Source organism: Ixodes scapularis, unplaced genomic scaffold (genome assembly GCF_016920785.2).
Source record: "Ixodes scapularis isolate PalLabHiFi unplaced genomic scaffold, ASM1692078v2 PGA_scaffold8__174_contigs__length_109621045, whole genome shotgun sequence".
NCBI lineage: Eukaryota > Metazoa > Arthropoda > Arachnida > Ixodida > Ixodidae > Ixodes > Ixodes scapularis.
Genome location: NW_024609883.1, coordinates 48,959,252 through 48,972,434, shown reverse-complemented (window position 1 = coordinate 48,972,434; position 13,183 = coordinate 48,959,252).

The window sequence follows — 13,183 nt, the reverse complement described above, 5'->3', positions numbered from 1 at the left end:
ACTATCCGGTACAACTGAAATAAAAAAAAGTTATTCGTGTTATTTTCCGGCGAAGAGACAAAATGCACGCGCGTTTTCCCATAGGAATGCACAGGACCACCACAAAAGTAGACTGGTTGCTGTCTGCTTCAATTTGCCTCCCGGAAGTCGCATAGACACTAGCGCCAGTTAAACCTCTAGCGTATATTATAATAACTCTATGGCTTTTCGTTCTTCCGATCACTTTCCAGCTCCGTTCAATCGGCTTCGTGGACGCTGCGGCGCGCGTTTCAACCTCACTTCGAGGGATAGCAACAGCATCTCTATCTAGAAACGCGTTCAGCGCTGACCCCGTCGCCGGTGATTGGAAGCCGAGTGCTTCCGCCAGCAATTGGGCTTGTGGAAGGGGCTGGCCAGGTGTCTGTCCGTTTTCAGGAGCGTAATACCACTGCACCGGATGGCTTGGTTGCAGGCTTATGCATGAGAGGACGATGTGTTCGATGGTTTCATCCGCTTCTCCACAAGCCCGGCATGTTGTTGTTTCCACCATCCGATTATATTTTTGTTGGTACACTAGTGTTCTCAGCCCTCCTGCACGTGCCTCAAAAAGCAAGCGGCTGCCCAGGCTGTTATCATATAACTGAGCCTCCGCTGATATTGTACTTTTGCTGAGGTTGTACACCCGTAGCGTTGACTTGCTCTTGGCCGCCTTTGCCCACTGGAGGGCCTCCTCCTCACGCACTCTCTCCCGCACCTCCGTTTCCCACTTTGTGTCTGTATTGGCACTCACGGGCACTGTGAAGAAACCAAATTTTTTTTCCAGTTGGTATAGCCGCTTCCTCCATCTTGTCTGTATACTTGTAAGGTGGATGTATACGAAGAGTCGCTTTGCCCACCGATTTCGGTCCATGAATCGCAGCCGCCCGTTGTAGCCGATCTTGCTCGTCGCTTCTCTGGCTTCGAAGGATGACCACCCGAGGTCTCCTTGGACAGCCTCGTTGGCCACCATACCATGGCATCCTACGGCCTGCCTCCCGACGTCTCGCTGACGGCGCTCCAATATCTCCCGCACATCCCCGGGTACGCAGATAACAGCGTTGGCAAAAGTCAGTCCCGGTACTATGGCCGCTTTCCAAAGTTCTCGTGTAACAACAAACCGGTTGCAGCTCCATAAGTTTCGTTTGCGAAGAACGTTGGTGCCTCGTATAGCTGCGTGTCGGAGATGTAGATGGTGCTCGGCCAAGTACTCTTGCTTATTGGTGAGTGTAATACCGAGGTACTTGTAAGTGTCTTGTTCGGGGATTTTGTCGCCATTCAGCACGCAGTTACCTATATTAGGCTCTTGAGGCCCAACTAGCTGCATCACTGCCGACTTTTTGTTGTTAAAGCGAAGGCCTCGCGCATCCGCCTCCTCATCGCAAATGTATACCAGTTTCTGTAAGTCTTCTGCAGTCTCCGCCATCAGTACAATGTCGTCCGCAAATGTAAGACCCGGCAGTACCCAATTTACCTCCTCGCCTTCCTCTAAATGCACCAATGAGAACCCGATTCCAGACTGAACCAGGCGCCTCTCCAGTCCCGACACATAGAGGATGTACAAGAGCGGTGAAAGCGGACAGCCTTGTCGGAGACCCCTTGTCACCGTCACTTCTTCTGATTTGGCACCATTTAGCTCCGTTTTCACCGTGTTGCCCAAATACAGCCATCGAATGAGCGTTAACCACTGGTGCGGAAGACCAAGTTCTTCCAGGTACAGAATCAGTACGTCATGAGGCACACTGTCATAGGCCTTGGCGATATCAAGAAAGCAGCACAGCAGACTTCTTTCTTCTTTACGCGCAACCTCAATACATTGGGTGATCGTAAAGAGGTTATCTTCCAGTCGGCGATCCCGACGGAAACCTCCCTGGAGCTCTGTGAGCACCCCACTCCCCTCTGCCCATGTCGCCATATTTTCTTTCACGATACGCGCGAAGACTCGGTATATCGTGGAAGTCACTGTTAGTGGCCGATAGTCCCGAAGGTGTTTTCGGTTTCCACCCTTCTTTGGGATTAGGACAACCCGGCCAAGTCGCCAGTCTTGTGGCAAAGGCTCTGCGCCGCAGAAGATTGCACTGAAGATCGCTGCCAGTTGTTTCATGGAGTCCTTTCCCATGGATTTGAGACAAGAGGCTGGGATTCCGTCTAGACCCTGGGAGGTAGATGTCTTCAGGTGCGTCAGTGCTCGAAGAATGGTCACCCAGCCTATGACCTCTTCTTGAGAATGTTCTCCTGTGTTTGTCGGCCGCCAGTCTAGTTGGGGAGCTGCCGGCTCTTCGGATACAAAGGTCTCCTTCAGGTAGTTCGTCAAGTAGGTGCCAAGGTCGTTAGGTACCTCCCCAGTGACCTCGTCGACAATAGTGGTTTCCTGATCTCTGCCATCTAAGGACCCAAGGTAGGCCCAAAACTTCCTCGGTGCGTCTTTACCGCTGCACCGGATATCTTGGACGGTAGCCAGATCTGCAGTTGTTATCTTCTGCTGGATGAGTTGTTTAGCATATCTTTTGCGAATCTGATACACCTCCCATTTCTCACCAATCTCTTCCAGCCCAGAGCGGAGTGCCAATCGATGGCACCTGTTAGCTTCTTGGCGGGCATGAATGGCGGACTTGACTTCAGCGTCCCACCATCTCTTACGGTGTCTACGTCCGATTAATGTTTTCGGTGTGTGTCGTTCGATGAGGTCTCTAAGTACTGTGATGTAATCTTGATATCCAGCTGCCCGTATCCTGCTGTCGCTTTTTTCAAAACTCTTCATTACGCTCTCAACTGCCCGCTCACTCAAGTACGATCGCCGGGGGATCTCGTACCGCTTTTTTGTTTTTCTCCAGGTGGCTTTGCTGAAATCCAGCCTCAAACGATTATGATCGCTACCAACACTGTGATCGCCTTCTTCATCTATATGTACTTGTGTAATATTTTTTCCGAGTTCGTGAGATACAAGAGCGTAATCAATGCAGGTTTTACGTCCTCGTGCGCACCATGTGTACTGCCCTTCGCATGTTGGTCGTAGATTAACCACCTCGAGTTGCAACTCTTCAGCTAACTTTAGGAGTAGCCTCCCACTACTGTCCTCCCACCCGTCTAATTCTGCAATATGTCCGTTAAAATCCCCCATTATTAGGATACTTCTGCCTCCCCCAATGGCCTTTGCATCCTTTACAACACATGGCATAATGGCCCGATTCTCGTCCTCCCGCGTACTTCCCACCGCAAGATAGATCACGCACACTGCCACTGGAGACTTCAACAGTTCTCCCGTCACCCAGAGGTGGTCTTGGCAGGTCCTGTTTACACGCTGCCACGATGACGAACTGCGCCATAGGATCCCCACCCCCCCTCCTCTACGTTGACCTTCCTGGCGGTTGCACCCGGTCCATTGCCACTCAGGATGGATAGGCGGTTCCTCAAGGTCGCGGAGATGTGTCTCAGCCACCCCATAGAGGACCATACCCTCAGTGTCCATTGCTTGATATAATTCCTGCCATTTTTGCTCTCTTCTTGCTCCCTGGAGGTTTAGGAACCCAACCTTTTCCGTCGCCTGGTTTCGGTGCTTCCGACGAGTGCGCTTTCCGCCTCTGCCCTTCACCTCCCCACCGTCCTTAAAGCGTCGGTATATCTCTAACTGCCTTGCTCCTGTGCCCTGGCCTCCAGTTGACGCCACACGGCCTGTGCCACCATGGCGTGTAGCCATGGAGGAGGAGCCAGTGGAGAGTACTCTGGCATACTCGAGTTCAGCACAGGTGAGTTCATTGCCATATTGATTGGCAGTTTGTCCGGCATCCCTACCCACGGCAAGTTCATGCCTTTTACTTGCTGTAGCTGTGCGGGATGGAGCCACGCTGGTACCGAGAGCACCGGGGTTCCTTCAATGTGTGGTTGCTGTCCCACCGTGGGCGCATTCTTTTCTAGGTGTGATAAAGCCTGAGGCGGGGAACGTTCTATACGTGGCCAATCTGTCTGACCCTTGGTTCCCGGCTTGAGGCTCAGTCGTGAAGGGTGCCGCCTCCAGTTCTCTCTGTAGGACGATGGGGCTTCCAGCTCGCTGTCGTGCACCTGACTGTCTTTCAATCCCTTGTGGCGTATATTCTGGGGTCCCACGTCTGCGGAATTTGGAATGGGCGGTAGCTTGCGCTACCTGGGGTTGAATGTCGGAATTTACTTATTTTTTTGGGGATCTCTGACTCGTCGGGGGCCATGTCTTTTTCATGGCCTCCGAGATATTTCGCTCGCTCTGCTCCGGCCTGTCCAAACATGGCCTCCGAGATCACGAACATAGAGGAGCGCGCGAACGCTTCTCTGGACGTCCCATTCGTGCGGAGATGGCGCTTGCGGAAAAATAGGAGGAGGCGCGGGAGGGAGGCAGGCGGTGTCTCTTTGCGGGGAGGCGCTCTCAACCTAGGCGTCGAATACGCCGTTTCAGGGATTTCAGCGTGGCGCAACCACTGATCTCCACTGCGCAACGGAGAAGAGTACAGGAAGAGTCGTGTTACGTCGAGTTACTGCAGCTTCTACTGACAGATTTTTGTATCGCTGCTCTGGGAAGGTAGATAGACAAATTGTTATTACTTAATTTTAGATATTCATCTCGAAATGTGGCGGCTGGTGCTACAAGCGTGACTTTTGATATATGTGACTGCAAACTGTAATGCGTACAAAACTAATAAAAAAATAATAAAATCTCCGTGCATAAAAAATTGGAATGTCCCTAACAAAAATAACCATGGTGTACTTTTTTTTTTTCGCGGGTTGTTTGACGCAGCTTTTTGAGCACGAGGTTTTTGTCCTTCTTTTAATGGTATTAATATTTATTACGCAATTTTCGCTGTTCATATTGCGGTGTTTGCTTCTACTAGAAGTACCTTTAAAGGAATACTTCAACGAAATTTGAGATATTCCTGTCGTGTTCAAAAATAGGTTGAATATGATCCACAATATCCATAAATGACAATCGCACGTTTGTATTTTGAGCCTGGTGGCTGTATTTTTCGTTATAAACGGCCCACTCTGGCAAGCGCTCGGAGAAGGCCCAGCGGAGACCACGTGACATCCAACGCAATCGTGACGTAGGTCGTCTCAAGACGAGCAAAGCTACGACGAGGATGACGTCGAGAGGATGGCCTAGTCGTTCCAGCCACCGAAGCGGCTGCTTTTGTACGAATTTTGAGTGACGGGTTAATCTTCTGTAATCTTGTAGGAGGACAATAGCGACTTCTGCGACACACAAAAGGCATTCTCGGGAGGAGGGGAGTTCCTCCTGCCCCTCTTCTCTCGTCGTGGCTGGAGACGAGACAACCTCCGTCAGTAGCTGTCAAGGTTCCTAGACGGGTTTTTCAAGCGAGGCGTTAGTGACATCCACCAAGTGCTCTTTGCTAATCGTTTAATTCGTTTTAAAATTCCTTTTCGTGACTTTTTTAAGAAGATATTGCTATGTTCGATGTGATGCTGCTTTTTTGAACTCATATAGACCAAAAAATGAGCGCCGAAATTTCGTTGTAGTATCCCTTTAAAGGGATACTACTACAAGAAAAGTTGTCTCGGCGACAACTTTTCTTGGCAATGGAGTGGAGGCTACAGGCACGTGTTTTCTATCCAATTTTGAGCGCTGGATAAGGCTGTGCGTGGGCTATCGTCAACTTCCTCTGCATTGCCAGGGAAAGTTGTCGCCGAGACAACTTTTCTTGGCAATGCAGTGGAGGGTACAGGCAAGTGTTTTCTATCCAATTTTGAGCACTGGATAAGGCTGTACGTGGGCTATCGTCATCTTCCTCTGCATTGTCAAGAAAAGTTGTCGCCGAGACAACTTTTCTTGGCAATGGAGTGGAGGGTACAGGCACGTGTTTTCTATCCAATTTTGAGCGCTGGATAAGGCTGTGCGTGGGCTATCGTCAACTTCCTCTGCATTGTCAAGAAAAGTTGTTGCCGAGACAACTTTTCTTGGCAATGCAGTGGAGGGTACAGGCAAGTGTTTTCTATCCAATTTTGAGCGCTGGATAAGGCTGTACGCCCACGTACAGCCTTATCCAGCGTCAACTTCCTCTGCATTGGCAAGAAAAGTTGTCGCCGAGTAATCGTAACGATCAGTTGGCTAATTAACTAAAATTCGATAATTAACTTTTGTGGGAACCACGGTGTTCCCCGCATCCCTATCTAGGCCTAGCTCAGGCAGGCCGTGGGACGTCGCCACGTGGGGGCGCGTCCCGGATGCGAGGGCGAAGCCGTATTCCCTGGTGGGCGGCTTTCCCTCGTCCTTCTCGGGTGATTTGCCTAAGGCACACCCCTCGGGATCATGACTTGGACGCGTCCGCCCCTCCGGGGAGCCACCTACATCCGACCCACCCCGGGCGCGTCCATTCCCGCAGGCTATATAAGACGGCCCTAATCCAACGGGCGGGACTCTACCTGGGGGAGGCTCTGCTCGACGGAGCCTTCATATCCTTATCTGATCCTCCCCCTCCGTGATACTGTCAATAGCGGCAGCGCGGACTCCGACTGGCGATCCTGTCAAAAGAGACAGCGCCGTCATCTCCAACATTGTTGGCCTTCGGGCAGGCGTGTGGCATCTAAGTCAAATGAACACGTCTTTATCCGGACCCAATAACCTTCTGTGTTTCTAAGTGGTACCCCCATCAAAGGGGAAATCCCACACTTTTTTAAATAATGAAAATAGACATATGGTTCCAATTAGAAATTTGCTCAGCGTCATCAAAAAGCACATTGGATTAAGTACGGTTCATTCATCTGCATATGTTTGTTTATATCCTCCTCGGAGACCACGTACGATAGTGTGAAGGGCCCGTGCTGTAAATATATATATATGGGTGGTTTCATCTCAAATCGTGCAGGCAAAAAGGGTCGAATTTTTAATTTCGATGAAAAAAATCTATGTTATGGCGCCGTTTCTAAAACCGCAGTCGACGCAAACCGCAAGTTCGTCGGATTTTTTGTTCTCGACATATGAATTCTTAAAGAGGCCGCGGCGAAAAGCAGTGTTTTTCACACCCGTCGTGGGTCGGGTGTTTCGCTTGATCTCCCGCCATGGATTTTCAGTCCACATTATATTATCTTTTTTCAAGCATTCTCTGGACACATTTAAAAGGCTACAATACCATGAAATAATTTTAGGCCTTTTGCTTTTTTTCTGTAAAAATGTCAAAAACGTCTCCTCGGTCAATTGTTGACGAATTTTGACAATTAATTACTGGCGGTCTACTTGGGTTACACCGATATTTTTTATGTCCACGGAGAGCCCAAAACACGCTCTTTATATTTATTACAAAATGCCTTTGCGGTACATTACGTTAATATTATGAAAAAAAAAAAAAAAAAAGTACCATTTTTGAAATTGATTTTCTCAAAAAACCCATTTTTATTTTTTTTTATTTTTTGTTCAAATGTAGATATGATAGTTGTCTACACGAAAATCAAGCCTAGAAAGTGTATATTTTGTTTGTATGTTCTACATTTAAGCATTAATATCGTACAAAAACGTGTTTTTACGGCTCGAAATGGACTTGCGAATTGCGCGTCTTCACAAGCTTGGAAATAATTTTTTTCTTTTTTTGAACGTTCTCACATAAAAATGAAATACAGTATTTCCACCCTGATATATTTATTGATTATTTAAATTTTAATATAGGCGGCAAGCTACATCGGAGGAGTTCCAAAAAGAGAAAGCAACACTTCTTAACAGACCAGCAGGTGTCGTAAATCTTTAACGTGTAGGAGTCGGCAGACGTCTTATTGATTCGGGGCCCTCATTGGCCTGCATGAACGTCCCGCCCTTTCGGAGCCAGCAGATGACCACGACCTTTCACGCTCGTTGTGTTAGATGGGACGGCCCGTGACAGTAAAGCGAGCAGCGCACCCTGTGTCACGAGGAGTGTAATGGTACGATTGTGCCGTTGACGCGGCGAACAGTGACAGCCACCTAGGAGGAGTTTGTCAGAGTATTGCACAAGGGAAAGCAAAGGAATCGTTGCCTGAAAGGATGAGGACACCACGGCCTTACAATGTCGACGGTCAACAACTGTTCTGCCAGCCAAAACAACGCCGCGTGCGCGCTAAAACCGGCGGCGCGGGACATAAATCCCGCAGACGCACACACGAAGATGGGCCGGTTTCGTTAGGGATGTGGGGAAATTTGAAACCAGCCATCCGTGCATGCGTGAAACGATACCGCCTGTTTGCCCTAGCTTCGAGCGCCCCATCCTTACCTTGAAACGGCCGTGCGCTCTCTCTCTCTCCGGGGAGATCCGATAGCACCGAAGGGTTATCTATTAAACTTGAGGAAGAAAACGAGAAGGGAGTGTTTAAGTTTAATTATCCCCACCAACCCGCTCGTTCTGTCCTTATAAAGGGTTATCTTTTTTGGAAACAGCAAAGCCCGGAGACTGACATTAAAACGAGCGTGTTGGTAAATATACTTGTGTTTGTATTCTGCCCGGAGACTAGTTGGGTCGAAGTCAGCCTCCTTGTCAACTATAACCGTTTGTGAAGAGTGGGCTTCTTCCTAGATGAAACGTTAGCGCCGGCTGACGTGTTCTTTTGAAAAAGGGAAGGGGAAAGAGAAAGTTTGAGTAACTGCAGAAATTACCTCGAAAGCTCCTCTCCCGATGTGAAGCTTGAAGCATAGTCTCGGTTACCTTCTCGCGCATCGCCTGCTCGAATCTATTCTGCACTTTCTTTCGTACAGCCACTGTTCCGCACAGCCGTCGTGGATGTGCGTAATAGAGGGAGGAACAGATTCGAGCATCATCTGGACGCCGTCATCCTGCCAGACTTCAATGTCGTGGGACCGACTCGTGTGTGTTTCTTCGCCCTGCTGAACTTTGTTTCTCGAATGCGGTTTTTTCTGAACGTTTTTTTTTTTTTTTCAATGTTTTCTTACTAACTGTTTGTTAGCATTGTTCAGTTGTTGGGTTTATTTCGTCATGGCGTAGCGGCCTGGCAGTGATGTCGAGAGCGTGTTCGCACGCATTTGGTTGCGTCCCGTTTAGGGAATGCCCGGGGGAGTTGGTTTTTGTTCTTGCCATGTGCGGCTGAGTTTTCCCGTCTTTATTAAATTATTGATTTTTTTTTTTTGTTTTACCTTTACGTGCCGTCGACTTTGTCTGACTCTCCACCAGGCGTGGATCTATCGCCTTGCCACGGCTCGAACCTAAATACTTTATTTTTTAACGCAATTTTCGTTAAGATCGGAGTTAGGCAATTTAATTCCTATTTATTTATTTTTATTTCCCACCGCTCTCCATGACACACTTTCTGTGTGTTTCGGACCGTTTCTGTGTCACCACTTTTGTGTATTACGGAAGTGAAAGGACATTCCCTGGTGACCTGTGCGATGTGCGGTGAACAAGTCCCAGTGTTTGGTTTCGTCAAAAATTGTATATAATATATCGACGATGTGGTGACTTTCTTTTTCTTAGTAATATGACAGCTAATAGCTAGTCGTGCTAGTTTACTTTGAAAGGTTTATAAATCGAAACAATACAACGTCTGTGCCTTTTGGTTATTGAAAGTCTACTAGGCCTGCTGATTTGGTTAGATATGTAGCTCATGGTTCCCACTCTTATCAAAACATACATAAATATTCAATACCACAAAATCCGTTTATAATTTATTACAAAATGCAGAAGAAAATTCAAGAAAACTTTTTCACAATTCATAGAGACGCATGGATCGCTATGTCTGACTTGGGTCTTGCAAAACAAAGACGTCTTTTTCCGATATTGAGGCGTAAATATAAAACATGCAAACAAAATATACACTTTCTAGGCTTGATTTTCGTGTAGACAACTATCATATCTAAATTTGAACAAAAAATGAAAAAAATAAAAAATGGTTTTTTGAGAAAATCAATTTCAAAAATGGTACTTTTTGTTTTTTTCATAATATTAACGTAAACGTACCGCAAAGGATATTTTATACAGCGAAGGCATTTTATAATAAATATAAAGAGCGTGTTTTGGGCTCTCCGTGGACATAAAAAATATTGGTGTAACCCAAGTAGATCGAAAGTAATTAATTGTCAAAATTCGTCAACAATTGACCGAGGAGACGTTTTTGACATTTTTACAGAAAAAAAGAAAAAGGCCTAAAATTATTTTATGGTATTGTAGCCTTTTAAATGTGTCCACAGAGTGCTTGAAAAAAGATAATATAATGTGGACTGAAAATCCATGGCGGGAGATCAAGCGAAACACCCGACCCACGACGGGTGTGAAAAACACTGCTTTTCGCCGCGGCCTCTTTAAGAATTCATAAGTCGAGAACAAAAAATCCGAAAAACTTGCGGTTTGTGTCGACTACGGTTTTAGAAACGGCGCCATAACATATCTTTTTTTCATCGAAATTATAATTTCGACCCTTTTTGCCTGCACGATTTGAGATGAAACCACCTATATATATATATATATATATATATATATATATATATATATATATATATATATATATATATATATACTTACCTGAAAAAAAAGAAAAACAAATGCTGTACTTTTTTTTTATGCGCACGTTGTTTGCAAGTTTGTAGCACAAGAAAAAAAAAAAAAAGGGGGCGAGGGGAGCTCTAGGACGGCTTCGCAGATGTCAAGCAAAAAGCTATTTTTTCTTTCGTTCTTGCGTTTTACAAACATGTCGGTTAGAGTATGTACGTACACACGATGGCACACCGGTTTAAACCCATAGCCTCCATATTTGACGCAGATGTAGTTTTCACATGCAATTCGAGGCTGGGAGACCTGTGCAAGACGGTAAACAAAAAGGGACTCGACCCCGCCGCCCCGCTGTACCAAGAAGCATGCTAACAGGCTCACCACGTGCAAGACTGAGCAGACCGTTCCAGGCCCATGTCCTACGGGCGCCGAATACATCAGTCAAACGGGTCGCTGCGTAAACGACGAGCTCCGGGAGCATCACAAAGAAGCAGACTGTATGTAGTTCAACTACTCTACTCAAGTTGCTCTAGTTTAACTACTTTTCTGAGTAGTTTAGTAACTTTCAATTAAATTTTTATTTCGGTAATTAGTAGTTCGCTTTAATTACTTTTTTCGAGTAACTTCTACTCAAATTACAAATTACTTCCTAATTTTAGTGGTTGTTTTGCCTGTCAACAAACTGCAGAAAAAGAGATAAGATGTTGGAAGATCATCTGATATTTGCAAAGAGCTAGGGGAAGCATGTGGCGTAGAAAAGAAGGGTGGGAGAGAGAAAGTGGTTTGGAGAGTCCGAAACCCCTTAGAAGTTTCACGAGCCCTCCAGTGCAACAACACTGCTACGAGGCGCGGGGAGCGAACAGACACGGCGCAAGAGAGGCCGAGTAACTGCGGTATTAGCGCCGAAGATCGACGTTTCTTTGTGCCGCGAAGCGCAAGGAGTCTTGACCCGTTTGAAAAAAGGGCTGGTCCCCGCTTCTCCCCAACGGAAGAACTCTCGCCTTCTACAGAAGCTGTACACACTGCATCCTCACTCGAAGGGGGCAACTAAAATGCAGCACCCGCTCTGAAGCTAATATGGTGTTCCCGTTCTGTGTGCTTTACTCGAAGTACCACGTGCTAAAGGGCAACGCAAAGATGACCTTTTTGCGTTGTCTTTACCTCTCAAAACTCAGACTATGCAGATCTTTAAAGATTCGAACATCGGTCGTGCAACCTTAGTAATGCCTCCAACGTTTTTATATAAGAAATAATAAACAAGCAGAGTTGGGAAGTATTCTAAGTACATGATACTTAAAGAACTACTTTTTAGAAAATTTATACTTTACTTGAAGTACATTCTCTGAGGATGTGCTAGTTTTTTACTGAAGCATTTTTGTCCGGTATTTTCCGAGGAAAGTAAAACTACCGAGTTCAATGTACATTCCCGGAATTTAAAAACAAAAAATGGCGTATCGTCGTGTGAAAATGCGCTCTTTCGAGACGTCATCTGGTCATAAACAACAGCAGGCAGAACAATGACCTTCTACACAGGTGGAGCATGTTGCTGCAGGTCTACCAGATTGTAGAGTACAAACAGGGTCGCTTGCACTCGAATGCGGACGCTTTGTCGCGTATCTAAGGGCACTATGATCAGAATGCAATACCCGGCCAAGGGTTGCGATCTGCTTCCCCACTGAACATGTAGTCGCATAGTTTTTATTTTTATGAACTTTAACGGTCGAGTATGTGGAAAAAATGTTTATTGTATTCGGAGTATTTCACTTGTGCGTGTCTGTTTCGGATGCTTAGTTTTATATAGAGCTCTACTACAGGAGGAGTTGCACTGTGTAATCAAAACAGTAGGAGTTTCGTCAGCAGTGGCTCTCAAATCTTTTGTTTTTATTTGTTTTCATTTTGGCTAGAGCGGGCGTGTTGTGTAATTTTGTATGTTTTTGCCTTCTTCGGGGGTTCGAGCATCGATCCTTACGGCACGGCGCATGCCCTCTACCGGGATCAATGGGCCCCAAGTAAAGGCGAACGTGGACGTTGTAACCTTACACCTGCTTATAGAGCTCCGTGTATATAGGTTCTTCGTCTACGAAGGTGCTTTGTATTGTTTATAGCTGCTTTTGCGAGCTTCGTTCGGAATGTGTCCTGATTATGTACGCGCATTATGCCGTTGATGGCACGTCCGTGTCGTCGACCTTTCGGCGTTGTACCGGGAATCGGATATTGTGAACACGAGAGGTAGGTTAAGGACTTGTACGTGCGTTTGTAGGGGTCGATAATTGGAATGTTTACAAAGTCGGCGGCGGAGGGCCGTTTTGTTTTGATAGCGCCAAACATCAGCCCCATTGATCCTCTCAAAATTGTCCCACTCATAATCAATACGAAACGACGTGTAGCTCTCATGCGAAGAATGTTGAGTGCACACAACCGATTTCTTAACTGCGACTGTGCTGAGCAGCTCAGTAAAATCGTCAACGGTTGTTTCTGGGTCAAGCAGAGTCACAAAGAGGGCCCTACTCCTTGGAGGACGAGGTACAGACGTAAGCTTACTTGCGGTGCTTGTTTCAGTGGCTGGCTTGACTCTCCCCTTCTGAACGGTCGTGAAACCGTCGGTATCAGTTTTTGGCTGGTTACTGCTTGTTCTGAGGCATCGACAGCTTTGCCGTTCTTCGAGGGAGCTGCCGTATGCACTGTAGTTGGTCCCTTGTTGCGCGCTGGCTTTGTGACTTGCATGA